General features: G+C 36.0%; 1 protein-coding gene and 1 long non-coding RNA gene across 6 annotated transcripts in view; one reads left to right on the top strand and one right to left on the bottom strand.

The window, feature by feature from the left end:
- Positions 1–2195: 2195 nt before the first annotated feature.
- Positions 2196–16149, bottom strand: LOC122217693. 2 transcript variants are annotated; one of them, XR_006201632.1, is made up of 3 exons: positions 16052–16149; positions 15203–15280; positions 2196–2283 (listed from the first exon to the last, which is right to left on the bottom strand). It is a non-coding gene; the product is annotated as an uncharacterized LOC122217693 (long non-coding RNA). The 2 variants fall into 2 exon arrangements; XR_006201633.1 differs by having other exon boundaries at positions 15203–15276.
- The window catches only part of ADAM29 (ADAM metallopeptidase domain 29), an 82131-nt gene continuing 78041 nt past the window's right edge, over positions 13803–17892 (top strand). For 3 of the 4 annotated variants that reach the window (XR_006201631.1, XR_006201630.1, XM_042935046.1), the window contains exon 1: positions 13803–13884. The gene's annotated coding sequence lies outside the window, so the exon portion shown is untranslated. The remainder of the gene's footprint in view (positions 13885–17892) is intronic. The other variant, XM_042935047.1, reaches the window with a different exon arrangement.

Below are 17892 nucleotides of genomic sequence, written 5' to 3'. Positions count from 1 at the left end.
TTTTGTAGATTGGCTTTTTTTCACTCAGCATAATTCCCTGAAGAGTCATTCAAGTGATTGTATTTACACTTTTTATTGCTGAATGGGCTTCTCTGAAACGTATGGACCAGAGCTTTTTTTTAACCATTTTGCTGAAGAAGGACATCTGGGTTGATTCCAGTTTATGGCTATTATATATAAAGCTGCATTAAAAGATAAACTGGGGCATATTAAAAATTTGAAGAGTTTTTTTGTTTGTTTGTTTGTTTTTAAGAACTTGAGTGCAAATAAATTCTAGTTGGGGAGCATGAAACCAGGAGTGGTTAGGAGTGCTCCACCAAGAAGAGCAAGGGGGATGACCTCTATGGGGAGAAGGGGCAAATGCAAAGAATTATCTGATTGGCTATAGCTCAAAGACCAGTTAGCTGTTTGTGATTGGTTGTCCTTAGGTTTTGATTTTTTAACCTTGAGATATTTACAGTCTTAGATGTCAGTTTGTCTATACTGACCACCATAGTATTTGAGATACCTCAGTCTAATGGTCTTCTTGTTCAATTAATTTAATAATTAAATTCATAGTGGTATAAGCACTACGCTTGGTCACCATCAGGTTTGAGTTATTCTTGTTTCATCATGGGAGAAAACGGTCTTGCTGTCCATCTTGCTCTTTATCTTTTTTTCTGTTTCTCCCAAGCACAACGAGACCATCTGTGGTACTGCTGATGTCTGTAAACATGCATTTAAGATCCTTGAGTCTTGGGGCGCCTGGGTGGCGCAGTCGGTTAAGCGTCCGACTTCAGCCAGGTCACGATCTCCCGGTCTGTGAGTTCGAGGCCCGCGTCAGGCTCTGGGCTGATGGCTCGGAGCCTGGAGCCTGTTTCCGATTCTGTGTCTCCCTCTCTCTCTGCCCCTCCCCCGTTCATGCTCTGTCTCTCTCTGTCCCAAAAATAAATAAAAAACGTTGGGAAAAAAAAAAAATTTAAAAAAGATCCTTGAGTCTTAGCACACCAGAATGACTACAATAATGACTATTAGGAGGATAACACTAGGAAACTTTAGGATACTCCTAGTCAGAGCTCCCATGAACTAAACCGGCGGATATCAAATAAATCAAAGAATATACCGGAAGGAGTACCAACCTGTTTTGGCCAACTGACTTTGTTAATTTCTTTCATTTGTTAGACTACTGGAGGTGTTGTTCCAGGCACCACAGGAGGTATTTGTTATAACACAGATTCCTCCTTCAGCCAGTAAGTAATCTAAGGCAATTCTGTTATCTAAAGCTACCTTAGCAAGAAAAGCTAGGACTTTTGTTGTGCAGCCAGAGCCTTTAAAGTAGATTCAACGATAGTTACCAGAGTTAAGGAGCATTGTCTTCCTGTGCATTAACAGAGAGAAAAAACACGTAGTAAAAAGACAAAAGGAGTAAAGATTTAATATTGGAGATGAAGATCTTGATCCATGATCTTTGGAGAGTCATTCACCTCAAGATGCCATCTGCTTCTGGGAAAGAACCTAGGGTCAATTTTAATTTTTGGTCTCTAGCTGGTGTGAAGTTCCAGGACTCTGGAGGACCCTTGTTAATCGGGAGATGTGAATCCAAGGTTCCAGTCCCTGTAATTTGGCTGCTATCTGGATAGTGTGAAGGGCCTGGGATGGCCCCTTCTAAGAAGGTTCAAGACAGTCTTTGTAAGTAAAGATCCCAAATCAGAAAGCTGGGAGAAAATCAAAAGTGTGGTTTAGAGACTCATAGCCAGATATTTGAGGTAACTGAAAGAATTCAGCATCCAGACCTCATTTCTAGCAAATATAATTACAAAACAACAACAACAAAAAAAAAAACCCTAATTTTACAAAAAAAAAGTCTAGTCTCATTAAACTTGGTCTGATAATTTATATAAATGCAGCAAGAATACTTATTGACCATATAGGTTCTTTTTAAATCTGCTTTGCTGGAGCTTCTCATAAGGAATTTTAGATTGGACTTTTAAAGCCTCTCCAGACTAAGAAGCCAAGCCAAAGACTTGCTATCAGACTTCACCTGTAATGTCTACAATTTGGGGTTAATTCCTTTCATCTTGAGGTCCTCAAGATGCCCTGAGGTTCCTGGGCCTACCAAGAAGTAACTCACCTGATGAGGCTGCCAGGAACCCTATAAACAAGGTACCAGTCTGTTTTTTTCCAAGAGGTTTTATTAACTCCATAAAGTCATCTGTATCTTTTTAAAACTGTATGGTTATATCTCATTTTTTGCACATCCCCAAATATGACATTCCAGTTAAAGCCTTGGTTTCCAATTGTGTCCTGTTATAAGTAGAGAAAATTCTTGTTGAACTTATGCAAATAATAATATTGTCATGAAAATAAGACAAATCAATAAGTTTCTAAATTCTGGAGGGATCAGATAGGGAGAAAAAGTAAATGTTTCAATTCTATTTCCAAAGTATACTTTGGATACCTCAGAGCCTGGAGCCTGCTTCTGATTCTGTGTCTCCCTTGCTCTCTGACCCTCCCCCACTTATGCTGTCTGTCTGTCTCAAAAATAAATAAAAATTAAAAAAAATTTAAAAAACACAACTTTTTCCTTGAAACATTGCTCGTTCCTTAATGTATTGTTTTTTCCAAATTTAAGGAAACCTTTTTCTCTTAAGCCGACTATGACTTGCAGCAATTTGGTAAGTTAGCCTTTATGTTTTTTTGTTTTGTTTTGTTTTGTTTAACATTTATTTACTTATTATGAGAGAGAGTGAGAGAGAGAGAGAGAGCAGGAGAAGGGCAGAGAGAGAAGGAGAGAGGGAATCCTAAACAGGCTCCACACTTAGCACGGTCTCAACACAGGGCTTGATCTCAATGACTGTGAGATCATAACCTGAGCCAAAATCAAGAGTCAGATGCTTAACCAACTGAGCCATCCAAGTGCCCCTCAAGGAAAAAGTTGTAAGAAAATCTATAATCATGCTTACCAGTTTATTAAGTCCCATGTTATTAATTCTTATTCCACCTGAATTCTGGTTTTCCATTTGTTCTCGAGATTCTCGCCCATTTCAGTGGCATGATCTTACAGTTATCAGAAATCTATATTCTAGAGTACTTGTCAGAATCCTTCTCATAAATCTCTCTAAATATGAAGCACTTTTGCAAAAACAATAAAAACAATAACTATCTACAAATGACAAATGGCCATGATTAAAGATCTGATGATAGTTTATTTGGTAAGGAAATGCCATTATTTCTGTAGCATATTTATAACAATTGGACCATACAAGTATTGATAAATCTCTATGAACTTCAAACAATTTCTGCGATACCTACATTAGTAATGTATTTGCATATACATATAACTTGAGGTTTAAGACTACTTCTTATTGACAATGTTTCCCATGTAATTAAATATATTAAATAAACCTAATTAATTTTAACACTTCTCTTTTACAAGGTGGAGAGACAAATTCTTTGTAATTTTCCAGGGATCATTTGGGAAATCTCAAAGTTAGTTTGAGGTCAAAAAGACCCCATTTAGAAATTGATTTTGGGTAGTTGTCAAAACATCAAAAGGTTTGAACATTTGACTAAATTGAATCACAGATCATTATGAAATAATACTTATCTATGTAACCAAAGTGACAATAGAAGATTTTAAAGGCAAATGGAAAGTTACATGAGTGTGAACAAAACTTAGTTCTTTTAATACTGAGAAAACTCAGTTTTCCCGAGTAATCAAAGACCTGATAAAGACAACAGGAAGCATAGGAAATTATTTTGCTAAAACCTAAAATCTTTGCTTTCCAGGCAGATTACCCAAAAAGTAAAGAACAACTTTTTATACCTCTTACAACAATCACATCAAGATAGTCCAAGAAAACATTGTCCTTTTAACAGAGAGAAAACAAATTCTAATTTCACATAAGTGTACTTTCAATATTGACTCATTATTTAAACACTCAAATAAACCCATTTCAATCCTAGTCAGCTTGACCATACATGAAATTCCTTTTCCAAGATTCCTTTCCCACAAATCTACAACTTCTTAAAATAATCATTCAGGTTTTTCCTGTATTTTTCCTCTTTCTCACTCTGCAGAAAAACAAAAAGCAAAATAGTTATCCTTCATTAGGCCAAATTAGTCTTTTTCCCTTAACAAAAATATGTCCTTAATACTTTTCTTTATCCAAAAAACACAATTTAATTTCCTTACCTACTTTCATATACAGCTTTCTTTTAGCCTTGCTATTCCTAGTAATTTTAATTACATGGATTGATTAGAATTCTTAATGCTTAGAAACTTTAATTTCTATTGAAAAATAAGAAGTAAGCAATTTGGACTGCTGTTACACTAGAATTCTATGGATTTGCAGGTTTATGAATGCATTTCATAATTTCTAGAAGTATATTTTTTCTCATGGTAAATGTATCCATGTGGCACAAGACATGCTTACTGATAAATGAAATATCTTTATTTTCTTTGTAATAAGACACCAAAACTAGATAAACTTGAATTCAAAAGTTTTGTTCATCATTTAACTTAATTTACTATAACTTTAAGTTTTCAGATTACCAAAAAGATTTGGGAAATTATTTTTATTTTTTAATTTTTTTAATGTTTATTTTTGAAAGAGAGAGAGACAGAATGTGAGCAGAGGAAAGACAGAGAGAGAGGAAGACAATCTAAAGCAGTCTTCAGATTCTATCTTAAATTAGATACAGTTAAAAGTTTAGAGCCTTATCTTACTGGGTTTCATCTGAATTATAAAAATTAGAGCTAAAACTGGATTAGGTAACCACACTTTTTTTCTTTTTAAAAAATTTATCTAAGAGGGTTGAAATCAAGAGTAGGACACTCAATTTACTGAGCCACCAGATGCCCCAGGCTTTTTTGGTAAAATTTTGTCACAAAGTATTTGTCATGTTCGAACCAAGTAATGTTAGAACTTTCGTTATTCTCTGCAATATTCTGTAAATATTACAGAAGGTTATTGGGCAGCATCAAACATCATCATGAGACAGTTTGAGATAGCTAGTATGTTTTAGCTTTTGAGGAGAGTTTGCTGTTTTCAATAAATCCTTTTCAAACAGAATTCAGAGCAAGCAACTTCCTTTATATATCAAGTATATCATAACTACTGAGGGCTGTTGATTTCATTTTATTTTATTTAAAAAAAATTTTTAATGTTTATTTATTTTTGAGACAGAGAGAGACAGAGCATGAACGGGGGAGGGTCAGAGAGAGAGGGAGACACAGAATCTGAAACAGGCTCCAGGCTCTGAGCTGTCAGCACAGAGCCCGAGGCAGGGCTTGAACTCACGGACTGCGAGATTCTGACCTGAGCGGAAATCGGCCGCTTAACCGACTGAGCCACCCAGGCGCCCCATGAGGGCTGTTGATTTTAATAGTCAGCTAGGACATTGTTCTGAATATAGTCTTTAAACTAAATAATTGAGTTTCTTTGGATATTACTTTATATACCAGAAGTAAATATTTACTTTTAAATGTGTTGAGATATCTAAAAAATTAGAAAAAAAAAAAAAACCTTTCCTTAATAGTGTGCTGAAATTATGAACAACCTCAAGGCCCATCTAACTGCTCTTAGTAAAGATGTTAATTAATAAAACTGTTGTAAATGGCAAGCTTATATCAGCGCTGAATAGAATCAACAGGGATTAACACAGCATTTTGTAACACACAAAATTGGCATTAACCAATAAAAACATTGTGATGTTTTGATTAAAGTCTGCTTCCTTTAGCCTAGTTAGAGCTAGCTGTTAGGTCAGTGAGAGTTTGTCCTTACCATTATGTCTCTACCACGTGACAGAATTCGTGATACATAGTACATGGTCAATAAACACTGAATGAATTCAATGTGTATCAGACATGGATTAGCTTCCATTCAGTGGATGAGTAACTATCTTTTGGGGGAAACAAATGGCTTTTTATTTACTAATCTAATTTTGTAATTTGTTTAAGTCATAAAATGTTTGGGACTTTTTTTTAGGAAAATTAAGAGGCAACTAAAAATGTCACACAACCATATTAAGAGTATCATGCTAGGCCTTGGCTCTAAGTAACCAAGAGGTAATAAAGAAATGAAGGGGTGCCTTGGTGGCTCATTCAGTTGAGTATCTGACTCTTGATGTTGGCTTAAAATCAAGGATCAGGATCGTGGGATCGAGCCCGGTGTTGGGCTCACCACTGAGCATGGAGTTTGCGTAAGAGCTCAAGATATGCTCTCTCTCTCTCCGTCTGCCCCTGTACCCTGCTCCTTGCATGCTCTCTCTCTAAAAGAAAAAAAAAAAAATGAAGGAAAAGGAGGACCCCTCAGTAAAGGGACCAATAAAAAAAAAAAAAAGCCAACAGGCAGCAGCAAAAGAGAGCACCTAGAGATAAAAGAGAATTGTTAAAAATTGTTCCTTGGGAATTATAAAATAAAGTCATAATTGATGTTTAAAAAAACACATTATAGTGCAAACCATAAGTTCACTTTTTTTTACCGTGTAAACTGGAACAAATCACACGGTTTTTATGTTCAAAGTACTTCCATAACTCTTTCTCCTGTATCTTTAACTTTGTCAAGGAATTTAGGATTTAACAGAACTTTGCTGGTTAGCTACGAGGACAACTACTTCCTTGCTACACAGTGACAAAAGAAGAGACTCCAGTGTCTCCAAAGTGTTTATTGGTAGTACACAGTGCTGTCTAAAAGTTTTCACTGAGTGTTCAGGCTTCTTCTGCAGCAAAATGTCAATTCAATGGGAAAGATCATAGAAAAAGAGTATGAGTGGGCAACAAAGTGGCAGATGAGTTTGAATAACTGCAAAACACTGCATTTTGGTAAAAATAATTTTTAAAATGCTCCATATTGATCGAAGGAGCTGAGCAATACAATGTGACCCAACAGAAGACGTGTGACTGTAGATCACATCCAAGAGATTCTGGCCAGAGTGAGCCATTCAACCAAAAACGGCATGACAATTGCTTCTGCATCAAAAAAATTCAATCACATGTGGTACAAAACACCAAACCCCAATCTGGCATTGTATGTGGAACTCTGATAGTTAATCAAAAGTACATATACTGATATTGAAAAAAATTAAAAGGATAGAGAAATGGAGTTGTGGAGTATATTAATGTAAGAATAGACCAACATTTGTTATTTATTTCTGGTTTAATAAAAAAAAAAAGTCTGAAAATGGGTATAATGAAAATTGATAAACTCATCAAAGATGTAGAGTAAAATGCTTTTCCTTTTTACCTCTTTCACTTCTAGTCTGCTCACAACCCTTTGTAATTGGCTTAAATTCCTGTCATTCTAATAGAGTGGATGCCGCCTTATCTTGATATTACTCACTTTCTCAGAAAAATTTGATATAGTCCCCAGATCTCCTCTTGAAGCATCTTTTTTTTTTTTTTTTTTTAATATAATTTATTGTCAAATTGGCTAACATACAGCATGTAAAGTGTGCTCTTGGTTTTGGGGGTAGATTCCTGTGGTTGAAACATCTTTAATTCTAGTGACACAAGACTTAGCTGATTTCCCTTCTTCTCCATCTCTTGCTGTATTTCCCTCTTCTATTATTTGATTTCTTCATATTGGAATTCCCCAAGATTCCTAATGAGACACCTTCTCGGCTAACCACGTAGTCTTTGTGCGATGTCATCTAGTCCTCAAGACCAAGACTTTCAAATTTATGATTTTGGGCCTGATCTCCCAACTGAGATCTGGAATCATATTTTGTCAGGCTCCTTGACATATCCTCTTAGATATAGGTTGGTCTTAAAAAAAAAAAAAAAAAAAAAAAAAAAAAAAAGCTAACAAGTCCAGAAACACAACTGTTAACTACCTTCCCCATCCCTGCCAATTGTTTCTTCTCTTGATCACTTTTCAGACAATGGCACCGTCTAATATCCCAAACTTAAAAGATATTTCTGGTTCTCTTTCTCTCGACCCCAACATAAGACCCATCAGCAAATTCAGTTAATTTTACTTTCAGTAGACTCTAAATTCCATTGCTTCTCACTATCGTTACAAATAGTATGTAGTGTAACATTATCACCTAGAACATTATAATAGCTTTTTAACTGGTCTATCCACTCTCATGTAACAACAGTGTTATCTAGTCTTTCCAGAATAATGAATAATGACAGAGTGAGGGGAAAATATATCATAAAAATGATAGAGCTTCTAAAAATATAAATGAAGTAATTTCACACTCCTTCCTAAAAGAAACAGGATAAAACCTCCAATGTTACTTACAATCAAAGTAATTCCTTTTACCATGGCCTACCAGTTCCTACCAAATCTGGCTTCTGCTTATTTCGAGGCTTACTTTGTATCTGTCCTCCTGTTCACTATACTCTAGTCAAATCACCTTTTTTTCTGTTTTCAGAATATGTTATTTCCAACACAGTGTCATATTACATGTTTTTCCTCTTGTCCCAAAAGTTCTTCATGAAGATCTTTGCATTACAGCATTACAGTATTGCATTCAGGTAATGGCTCAAATGTAATAGTGGGCTTTACTGGGCACTCAATTTTAACTAGTACAAATACTCAGTTCTGGGACATGTTATATCAAATATTTAATTAAGGGTATTATTTTTTATAGCATTTATTTCCACTTAAATTATCTTTTTATTCATTTATTTTCTACAAGTTTGTTCTCTCTGTAAGTAACTTATTTTTCTCATTCACTGTCCTGCCCCACATAACTACAACCATTTGGGCTCTTTTAGTATTTACCTAGTAAATATTGTGAATATGTTCTTCAAAAAAATAAATGGTGTTATTTAGGAAATCATACCATTCCTGAACTAACAGCTATTTCTGGTTGAGAGGCATTTTTTTTAGAGAATAGTGTATATTTATATGATGATATGTTATCACAATATTAATAAGCAAATATTGAAATAAAAAGTATTATTTCAATAAGTAATTGAAATAATAGGATGCTCATTTAGAGAAACTATAGAAGACTTTCTAAAACTTAATTTAAAATAAATGTTTTAGGTTAATAATAAGGCTGTATTTTCTTGACATATGATAAAATTCAGTTTATTCAAATGTATTTAAGAAATGATTCTTCATTGAAAAGACCTATAGATTAGAAAGCATACCTGTGACATAGAACTCATTTGAATTAGACTTTGTAAATAAACACTAATGGTGACAGACATAAAATAATAAAGCTTAAATGTTTTACATTTCTCTCCATATTTTGTAAGCTCATTATATAACTCAAAAGTTTCTTTATCTTTGCTCACACATTAAAATCATTCTAGATGATGTTATTACTCTGCAATACTTTGCAAACTATTGAACTACTGCAATAAGTAAATTAAAGGTAAGGAAAGTAAAAAATAGATTATAAACTTTCAATAAATGCTACTCTTTCACATTTACATTTATAATTATTCAACTTCATTATAAAAATCTTTAACTTTTACAAATTTGTCTCTTATCACTGCAGATGAAAAACTATTCCCTGTGATGACTACTACAGTTTTCATGGTAGCAAAATTTTGGTTAATTACTTATGCTCACGAAATATCTGCTGAGACCTTCTATTACAGGGACCAAAATATTTTTGCTATTTCAAAATACATGATCACATATGTACATATGTGCACATGTAAATATGTGTGTAAAATAATTGCCAAGATACTGAGTCAGGTTAGTGCCATCAAGTCATGTTGGAGCTTATGCTTTTTCATACTTATGTACAGGGTGAAGGCCCTGTTCTCTGTTACCTAGGAGCTGTGAGCTTTATTATTTCAGCTGTCCATGTGGAGCTGTCAATATAGGAAGGAAGTGAAAGTTATTACTTTAAATGATCCATGGTCAATACGCAAAAATGTTGTTCTTAGAAAACCTACACTTTAAGATAAAACAGAAGAAGAATTCATATATGGCTGCCCCAACAAACAAAACAGGATGATCTTTGGCCAATTAGAGTCTATAAGAGCAGTGTCTTGGCCTCAGTATTTTGATTGATCCTCAGCAATGAATGTACTCGGGACTTTACAGTTCCCTGTTAGTAACCAAGCATTTCTCCTGCCAGGGAGATTTAGGCCAGGCCAGATCCTTTTATTACTGCTATGTGCAACACCTCTTCTCAGTTTAACTCCATCTCTTTCCTTCCCCAGTTGAGAGGCTCTCTAATGCTCAAATATGGTTTGAAAGTAAAAAAAAAAAAAAAATTCTGAATATTAATTGTTGCTGTACAATCTTATTTCTCCATAAAGTGAAATCTGAGTTGATCTGTGAGAAATGACCCTGCTAAATAATAAACTTAAGAGTTAGCAGGTGCAAATCAATTGGGAGGAAGAGATGGAAATAGATAGAATGTAAAATTGGGTCATGGAAGTGAATTGTTGGAGTTGCTACTGAATAAGAGATGCACCGCTCATTGTAGGCCTCGTCATTCTGCTTGTGACCATTCTGGACATTTATGCTTTTATTTTTTGAAGGATTTGAATATTTTCAATACTGAGGATGACTTCCAGTTACAGGAAGACAATTGTCTTTTGTTTTTTTGTGTGTGTGTGTTTTTATTTATTAGGATAATGATAACTGAGCACTGATGCATTAATTGAATTGTGACAAAAAAAAACTGTATTCCTCTGAAGTTTCGTCTTCCTGTAGGATACACACTGTGAATTTTTAACGCAAAAATAATTTAACACAAGCACATTTTATCTAGAATTTAAATGAGGATTTGTAGGGGTGCCTGGGTGGCTCAGTCAGTTAAGCGGCCGACTTTGGCTCAGGTCATGATCTCGCAGTCCGTGAGTTCGAGCCCCGCATCGGGCTCTGTGCTGACAGCTCAGAGCCTGGAGCCTGTTTCAGATTCTGTGTCTCCCTCTCTCTGACCCTCCCCTGTTCATGCTCTGTCTCTCCCTGTCTCAAAAATAAACGTTAAAAATAATTTTTTTTAAATAAGTGAGGATTTGTTTCAACTAAGTTGGTAACACAAGATGCACGTTAAAATTTTTTTTTAATGTTTATTTCTGAGGCAGAGAGAGACAGAGCATGAGCGGGGGAGGGGCAGAGAGAGAGGGAGACACAGAATCCGAAGCAGGCTCCAGGCTCTGAGCTGTCAGCACAGAGCCTGACGCAGGGCTCGAACCCACAAACTGTGAGATCATGACCTGAGCTGAAGTCAGACGTTTAACTGACTGAGCCACCCAGGTGCCCCAAGATACACATTTTAAATAAACTATACTTCTCACTATACTCAGTGTTATTCTGGGCTGTATATTATAACAAAGAAGGAACTTTGTATAAACCATATCATTTAATATCATAACAGTATTAACTAAAATGATATTTGGCCTCATAAATATCCCTTAGCTTCACAAACCAACATTGGACAAGATTTGATAATTTGAGATAGATGATCTCCCTCACACACACCCACACACACACACATTTATGTTTCCCTTTGACTTTTTATATAAATTGTGGGCTGGTCAAGTTTGAGAAGTAAAATGGCAGAATTTAGTTCCTTTGAGGACTACTTCTTAGACTTTGAATTATTTAAGAAAAAGGAAATATAAACCTATTTGGATTACTATGTGTTTAACCTGAGAATAACCTCCCCACCCAACACCACCAAATAAACCAGAGATTGACTTACAGGTTTGTAGATATTTATATATGGATACAGATGTATATAAATTCACTGGTAGGATCAGTGGGAAGAGCTTTCAGTGCCTTGCCTATGATTTTTAACCTGGAATGGCATTTTCCTTTCTGATATGAATATATATTATTGAGGTTAGGATCTTAGTCAAACTCTTAGTTTTATAGTGCTATTAATTTTAAAAGTTGATTTATTATATGGCCAGATATTCTCATAATAGGACCACTGTTGACAAATTATCCACAACCAAACATGAACCACAGAATTAAAGCATAAAATTATTATTGCTAGTTCCATCTAAACAAAGCAATTGCTTTTGAAATTAGTGTTGTGAGTCATATAATAAAAGACACACGAGTTATTGTTTTGACTTATAAGCATTTTGTTCATAAAAACTGATTACAATAATTATGCAAAAATGGAAATAGGAGCTTAGCATTTAGCTTTATTTTCTAATTAACTCTATGATTTATTACATCACCCAACTCTCTTACACAGCTGGTGGTCAAGGAATTTCCAGAGAAAATGGCTTTGTTTAAGACACAGGGTTGGAGGGGTGCCTGGATGGCTCAGTCTGTTAAGCCTTTGGCTCTTGTTTTCTGCTCAGGTCATGATCTCATGGTTCGTGTGATGGAGCCTTGCATCAGGCTCATGGAGCCTACTTGGGATTCTCTGTCTGCCCCTTTGCCATTACTCATGCTCTCTCTCCTTCCCTCTCTCTCTCAAAATAAATAAGTAAACTTAAAAAAAAGACACAGTATTGAAAAACACTTTAGATTTACTTCAACCAAAATGGTAGGAAAACTGCATACAAAAACAGCTCCTGGGTTCTGATGTCATATCAGAAATGTGGAGAATTGGATAGTGTTCCCTCTTACTTTACAATAAGAAAAACACCTTGAAAAACTGCAAGTTCACAATGTTCCCATCAGATAATGAAAGCTGCAAAGGGAAAAAAAATTAAAATAAAATCAGGAATGTTGGAAGCACTCTCAGGGAGAAACAAGATCCAGGAATTTGCTTACTTGAGACATAAAATATTGAACGGAGCGTAAGCTGGTAAAAAGGATCAGCTAGAAGATTTTAACTGCTAACATCCGGGTGCGGGTGAGCATGAAAGCTGTAAGCCACATGGGACAAATATGTTCACACGCCTTTATAAGCTTTTCCTCCACACACCCCAACAGATACATACAGAGATGATTGGAGATGAGATATACATATTTTTCTTTTTTCTTAAGAAAGCTTCCCTGATGGTGCTGTCTGGGGAGTGAAAAAGCATGCACTGACTAATGGTCACCTAGTCTCATCTTCTCTGTTTCCTTCTGGAAGCAAAGCCTTAATATGCAAAACCTGTTGCCTGAGGGTACAGGTGGGAACCCAATGCAGTTGTGAGAGAATAAGGCCCTTACCCAAGGGCAAAACACATACTCAGCCCAACATTAGCTCTGGAGGAGGGGCATGGACCTTTGTGAAGGCCTCACATCTGGGACTTGTGTTTATATAGTACCTAACTAGAATTGCAGCTTAACCAGAACTTTCGAGAATGACCCCCACCTCTCTAGCTCCTGACCACCACACTAACAAGATTTGAGTAAAAATAAAAGTGGAATATATTTAGGAAAGATGTGAGAGATCTGTTCGGCTGAGCAGCACAGAGTGGAGAATAAATGTGAAATTTCATGTAGGAAAAGAGTAAAGCTAGAATTGACAGTGAAACTATTAAATCCTACTTAGCAAAGGCAGAAGGCTGTCCTTAAAAATCTTTCTTGCAGACTCTTTTTTAATTCATCAATTATATGTACTTTGAACAGAAAGAGTATTAGATAAATAACTGTACTCTGTTAGCTCAGAAATAACAGGGGCAAAAATAAAGGGGGGGGGGCGGGAATTAATGAAGTTTCTCCAAGGGGAAATCAAGTGACCAGTTTTCTTTTACCTCATAGGGTCCAATTTCTCTAAATAGTTAAGGAAATCTTGAAAGTTTTTGATTGATATGCCCTATGACACCTGGCATCTATCCTAACACTTACTCAACTTCTCCCTGGGAGCCAGCAACTATCATACGCTGGGTACCTGTAATAACCATCAAACATTTTGTATGTCCCAGCCCAACTGTTACCATCAGACCTTTAACTGAGAAACATTCTTCCCTCCTTTGTGACATCACATCCACTAACTAAATAGGGTGGTGTAGGGGATTTACTGTAAAACAGATACTCTCCTGATGGCCTACTCCTGAACCTTCCTGAGGACTCTCATAATCAGGTCATAGATAATTTAAACATTGATTTACTTGTATTCTTAATGGAAGTTGAAAGTCTAAGGAGTAATCATATCTCTGGGCATAAATTATGCTGGTTTTCCAACATATTTGGACTGAACCAAATATTCAGACCGAACCCTGCTAACATCTACTTACATCCTTCCCTCTAAAACCAGAAACAAAAAAGCACCAAAATCAATGCAATGAAAATCTAATAGAGAGATTAGTCATTGGATACCTTGTATTTTTCCTTATAATGCTTGTATTGTCTGGGGTAAAAAAAATCCAAAGGTCAGAGATACATATTTATTCAGAATCTCAGCAGTATAAATGTAATAATCATTTCCTACTTACCTATAGTACCAAATCCAAATATTCTCTTATCTTTAGTTTACCATAAGGCTGCATATTTCATAGCTTTAAGTCTGTTTTCTGTTCTTTTAGCATCTTTTTTTTATTCAAAGAGTCATTTCTTTCCTTCCTCCTGGGAAAGCCAAAGTCCTCGACGAGGATTTCAAGAGTATTTTCAATATTTTATTTTTTATCTCATGTATCAATTATCTTTTGTTATACTCTAAAATTCAGTTGAGCTCTGGAACCAATTCTATCTATCTATTTATTGTTTTATCTCTAGTAGGCTATACACTTTCTGAAGAGAAGTTAGTATTTTGTTAAAGTTTATTCTTTGGAACATAATGTATCCCAAAGAGAGGTATTTCTCACTCTTGAAAAATTGTAACACGTCAGAAATTTCCTAGGTTTGTAACTAAGAGATCACACAGATGATTCCTAAGTCTCACTGGAAGGCAATGTGTTCCAAGGGTGTTCATTTCCTATTGCTGCACAACGAATTAGCACAAATGTAGGTGCTTAAATCAACATACACATATGTCACAATGCCCATGGGTCAGAAGTCCAGACAAGGCTAGATGGGCCCTTTGCTCATGACTTTGAGAACTGAAATCAAGACATTAGCTACATTACAGTTCTCTTCTGAAGCTTGAGGTGCTCCTCCCAGCTCATTAGGTTATTGACAGAATTTAGTTCCTTGTGGTTATCGCATTAAGGTCCTCTGCTTTTAAAAGCTGCTGCTACCCACTGGCAGCTCTAAATCCTACTTCTCTTCTTCCAAAGAAGAAGGGACGCTTATGACTCCTTAAACACTGTTTCTTAAGTATCTAATAGATTTATTAAAACACCCATTAAAAAGTTTATTACAATATCCCTAGACATCTAGATTTAATCGTGTTTGTTAATTAAATCTTAAGATGAAAACCAGAAAATATCAGGCAGGATACATTGTAACAGATCTCAACTCACCACTAGAATATGACTACTTCCCAGAGGCAAAAATATGCCCAAGTGACAGAATTTGTTGTGGTCCCAATAGCTTCCTGGCTAGGTAAAAAGAAGAGGGTTTATATGTACAGTAATAGTAGAAAAACTTTTGGGATGGTTTATCATTTCAGAAAGCTTTAGAGAAAATAAAAGTGCTTCACCTAAGAAAGGATCCTAATTTAGAATGGTCAGCAAATTGTAGGCATTTAATAGCTCTAATGGTTTTCAATAAACTGGCTATTTTCAAGATAGAAGTCCCTTCAAAAAGATATTAAAGCAAAAGAAAATGCCCTGGTTAATCATTATGCCAAACAGCCTGTCTTCACCAAAATCTCACTTCTCTCTCTCTCTCCCTCCCTCTCTCTCTCTCTCTCTCTCTCTCTCTCTCTCTCTCTCTCTCTCACACACACACACACACACACATACACACACAGACACACACACATCTATGGAGAAATTCAAAAAGAATATTATGAAATATTATACACTGCCATCCTTTTGTTCCAGAGTTACAAAAAGACATTTATTAATGGCTGCTTGTGACCTCAAATGAAATCTTGAAAAAATTTTACATGTCACTACCCACACATTTAGGACAAATTGCTCACTGTACTCAATCAACATTAGTGAAGAAACAGACTTCATTGCCTATTGTTGATGAGTGATGCCAAAAATGTACGATACTATTGACAAACCTGTGAGGAAATTTTAACCAAAAACAGATCATTGGGTGGTCCCCAATAACTGATATTCAGTTGGCAGTACAAAAGTTTACTGGCTATCATCCAAAAGCTAGACAAGTATGTGTTACCTTGTTAAATGGTTATCTACCTTAAGGTTAGTAGCTGGGGACATCATCCATTTTCTCCCATCACTTTTAACTCTCAAAAGAAGAGTTAAATGAATTCAAGAATGAGATAAACTAGGTGTGCCTGGGTGCCTCAGTTGGTTTAGGGTCTGACTTCGGTTCAGGTCATGATCTCATAGTGAGTTTGAGCACCTCGTGGGGCTCTGTGCTGACAGTCAGAGCCTGGAGCCTGCTTCGGATTCTGCGTCTCCCTCCATCTCTGCCCCTCTTCTGCTTGCACTTTGTCTCTCACTCTCTCTTTCAAAAAAAATAAAAAATAAAATAAATGAGATAAACTAGACCTTAATTTTAGGAAGCAAATCCTAACCACTTAAAGGAAATTCTGGATTTTTGTTTTCTGTTGAAGCCTATTCACTTCATTTTTAAATAAAAGAACCTGAAATAGGGTGGATTCTACATGCTGTGGTTCAGAGACTAGACAGTGAGAGCTAGACAATGCCACCAACTCTTGGCCAAAATTATTACTTAATTGGACAGAAGCAGTAGTTCAGAATAGACCCATTTTAGATATAATACTGACTTTTGAGAGTGAATATATGTAATTTTAGGAGAAGACTATAGTGCTTGCAGGCCTAGAGGTTTCTCTGGCATTTTATTTTATTTTATTTTACTTTATTTTATTTTACTTATTTTTATTTATTTATTTTTATTTATTTATTATTTTTTAAATGAAATTTATTGTCAAATTGGTTTCCATACAATACCCAGTGCTCATCCCAACAGGTGCCCTCCTCAATGCCCATCACCCACTTCCCCCTCCCTCCCACCTCCATCAACCCTCAGTTTATTCTCAGTTTCTAAGAGTCTCTTATGATTTGGCTCCCTGCCTCCCTGGGTTTTTTTTCCTTCCCCTCCCCCATGGTCTTCTGTTAAGTTTCTCAGGATCCACATAGGAGTGAAAACGTATGGTATCTGCCTTTCTCTGTATGACTTATTTCACTTAGCATAACACTCCAGTTCCATCCATGTTGCTACAAAGTAGTATTCCATTGTGTATATAAACCACAATTTCTTTATCCATTCATCAGTTGATGGACATTTAGGTTCTTCCCATAGTTTGGCTATTGTTGAAAGTGCTGCTATAAACATTGGGGTACAAGTGCCGCTATGCATCAGCGCTCCTGTAACCCTTGGGTAAATTCCTAGCAGTGCTATTGCTGGGTCACAGGGTAGATCTATTTTTAATTTTTTGAGGAACCTCCACACTGTTTTCCAGAGTGGCTGCACCAGTTTGCATTCCCACCAACAGTGCAAGAGGGTTCCCATTTCTCCACATCCTCTCCAGCATCTATAGTCTCCTGATTTGTTCATTTTAGCCACTCTGATTGGCGAAAGGTGGTATCTCAGTGTGGTTTTAATTTGTATTTCCCTGATGAAGAGTGACATTGAACATCTTTTCATGTGCCTGTTGGCCATCCAGATGTCTTCTTTAGAGAAGTGTCCATTCATGTTTTCTGCCCATTTCTTCACTGGATTATTTGTTTTTCAGGTGTGAAGTTTGGTGAGTTCTTTATAGATTTTGGATACTAGCCCTTTGTCCGATATGTCATTTGCAAATATCTTTTCCCATTCCATCAGTTGCCTTTTAGTTTTGTTGGTTGTTTCCTTTGCTGTGCAGAAGCTTTTTATCTTCATGAGGTCCCAATAGCTCATTTTTGCTTTTAATTCCCTTGCCTTTGGAGATGTGTCAAGTAAGAAATTGCTGTAGCTGAGGTCAGAGAGGTCTTTCCTGCTTTCTCCTCTAGGGTTTTGATGCTTTCCTGTCTCACATTCAGGTCCTTTATCCATTTTGAGTTTATTTTTG

The sequence above is a fragment of the Panthera leo genome, chromosome B1 (genome assembly GCF_018350215.1).
Source record: "Panthera leo isolate Ple1 chromosome B1, P.leo_Ple1_pat1.1, whole genome shotgun sequence".
Lineage (NCBI taxonomy): Eukaryota > Metazoa > Chordata > Mammalia > Carnivora > Felidae > Panthera > Panthera leo.
Note: the sequence above shows the minus strand (reverse complement) of the source record. Positions and strands in the feature narration are given on the sequence as shown.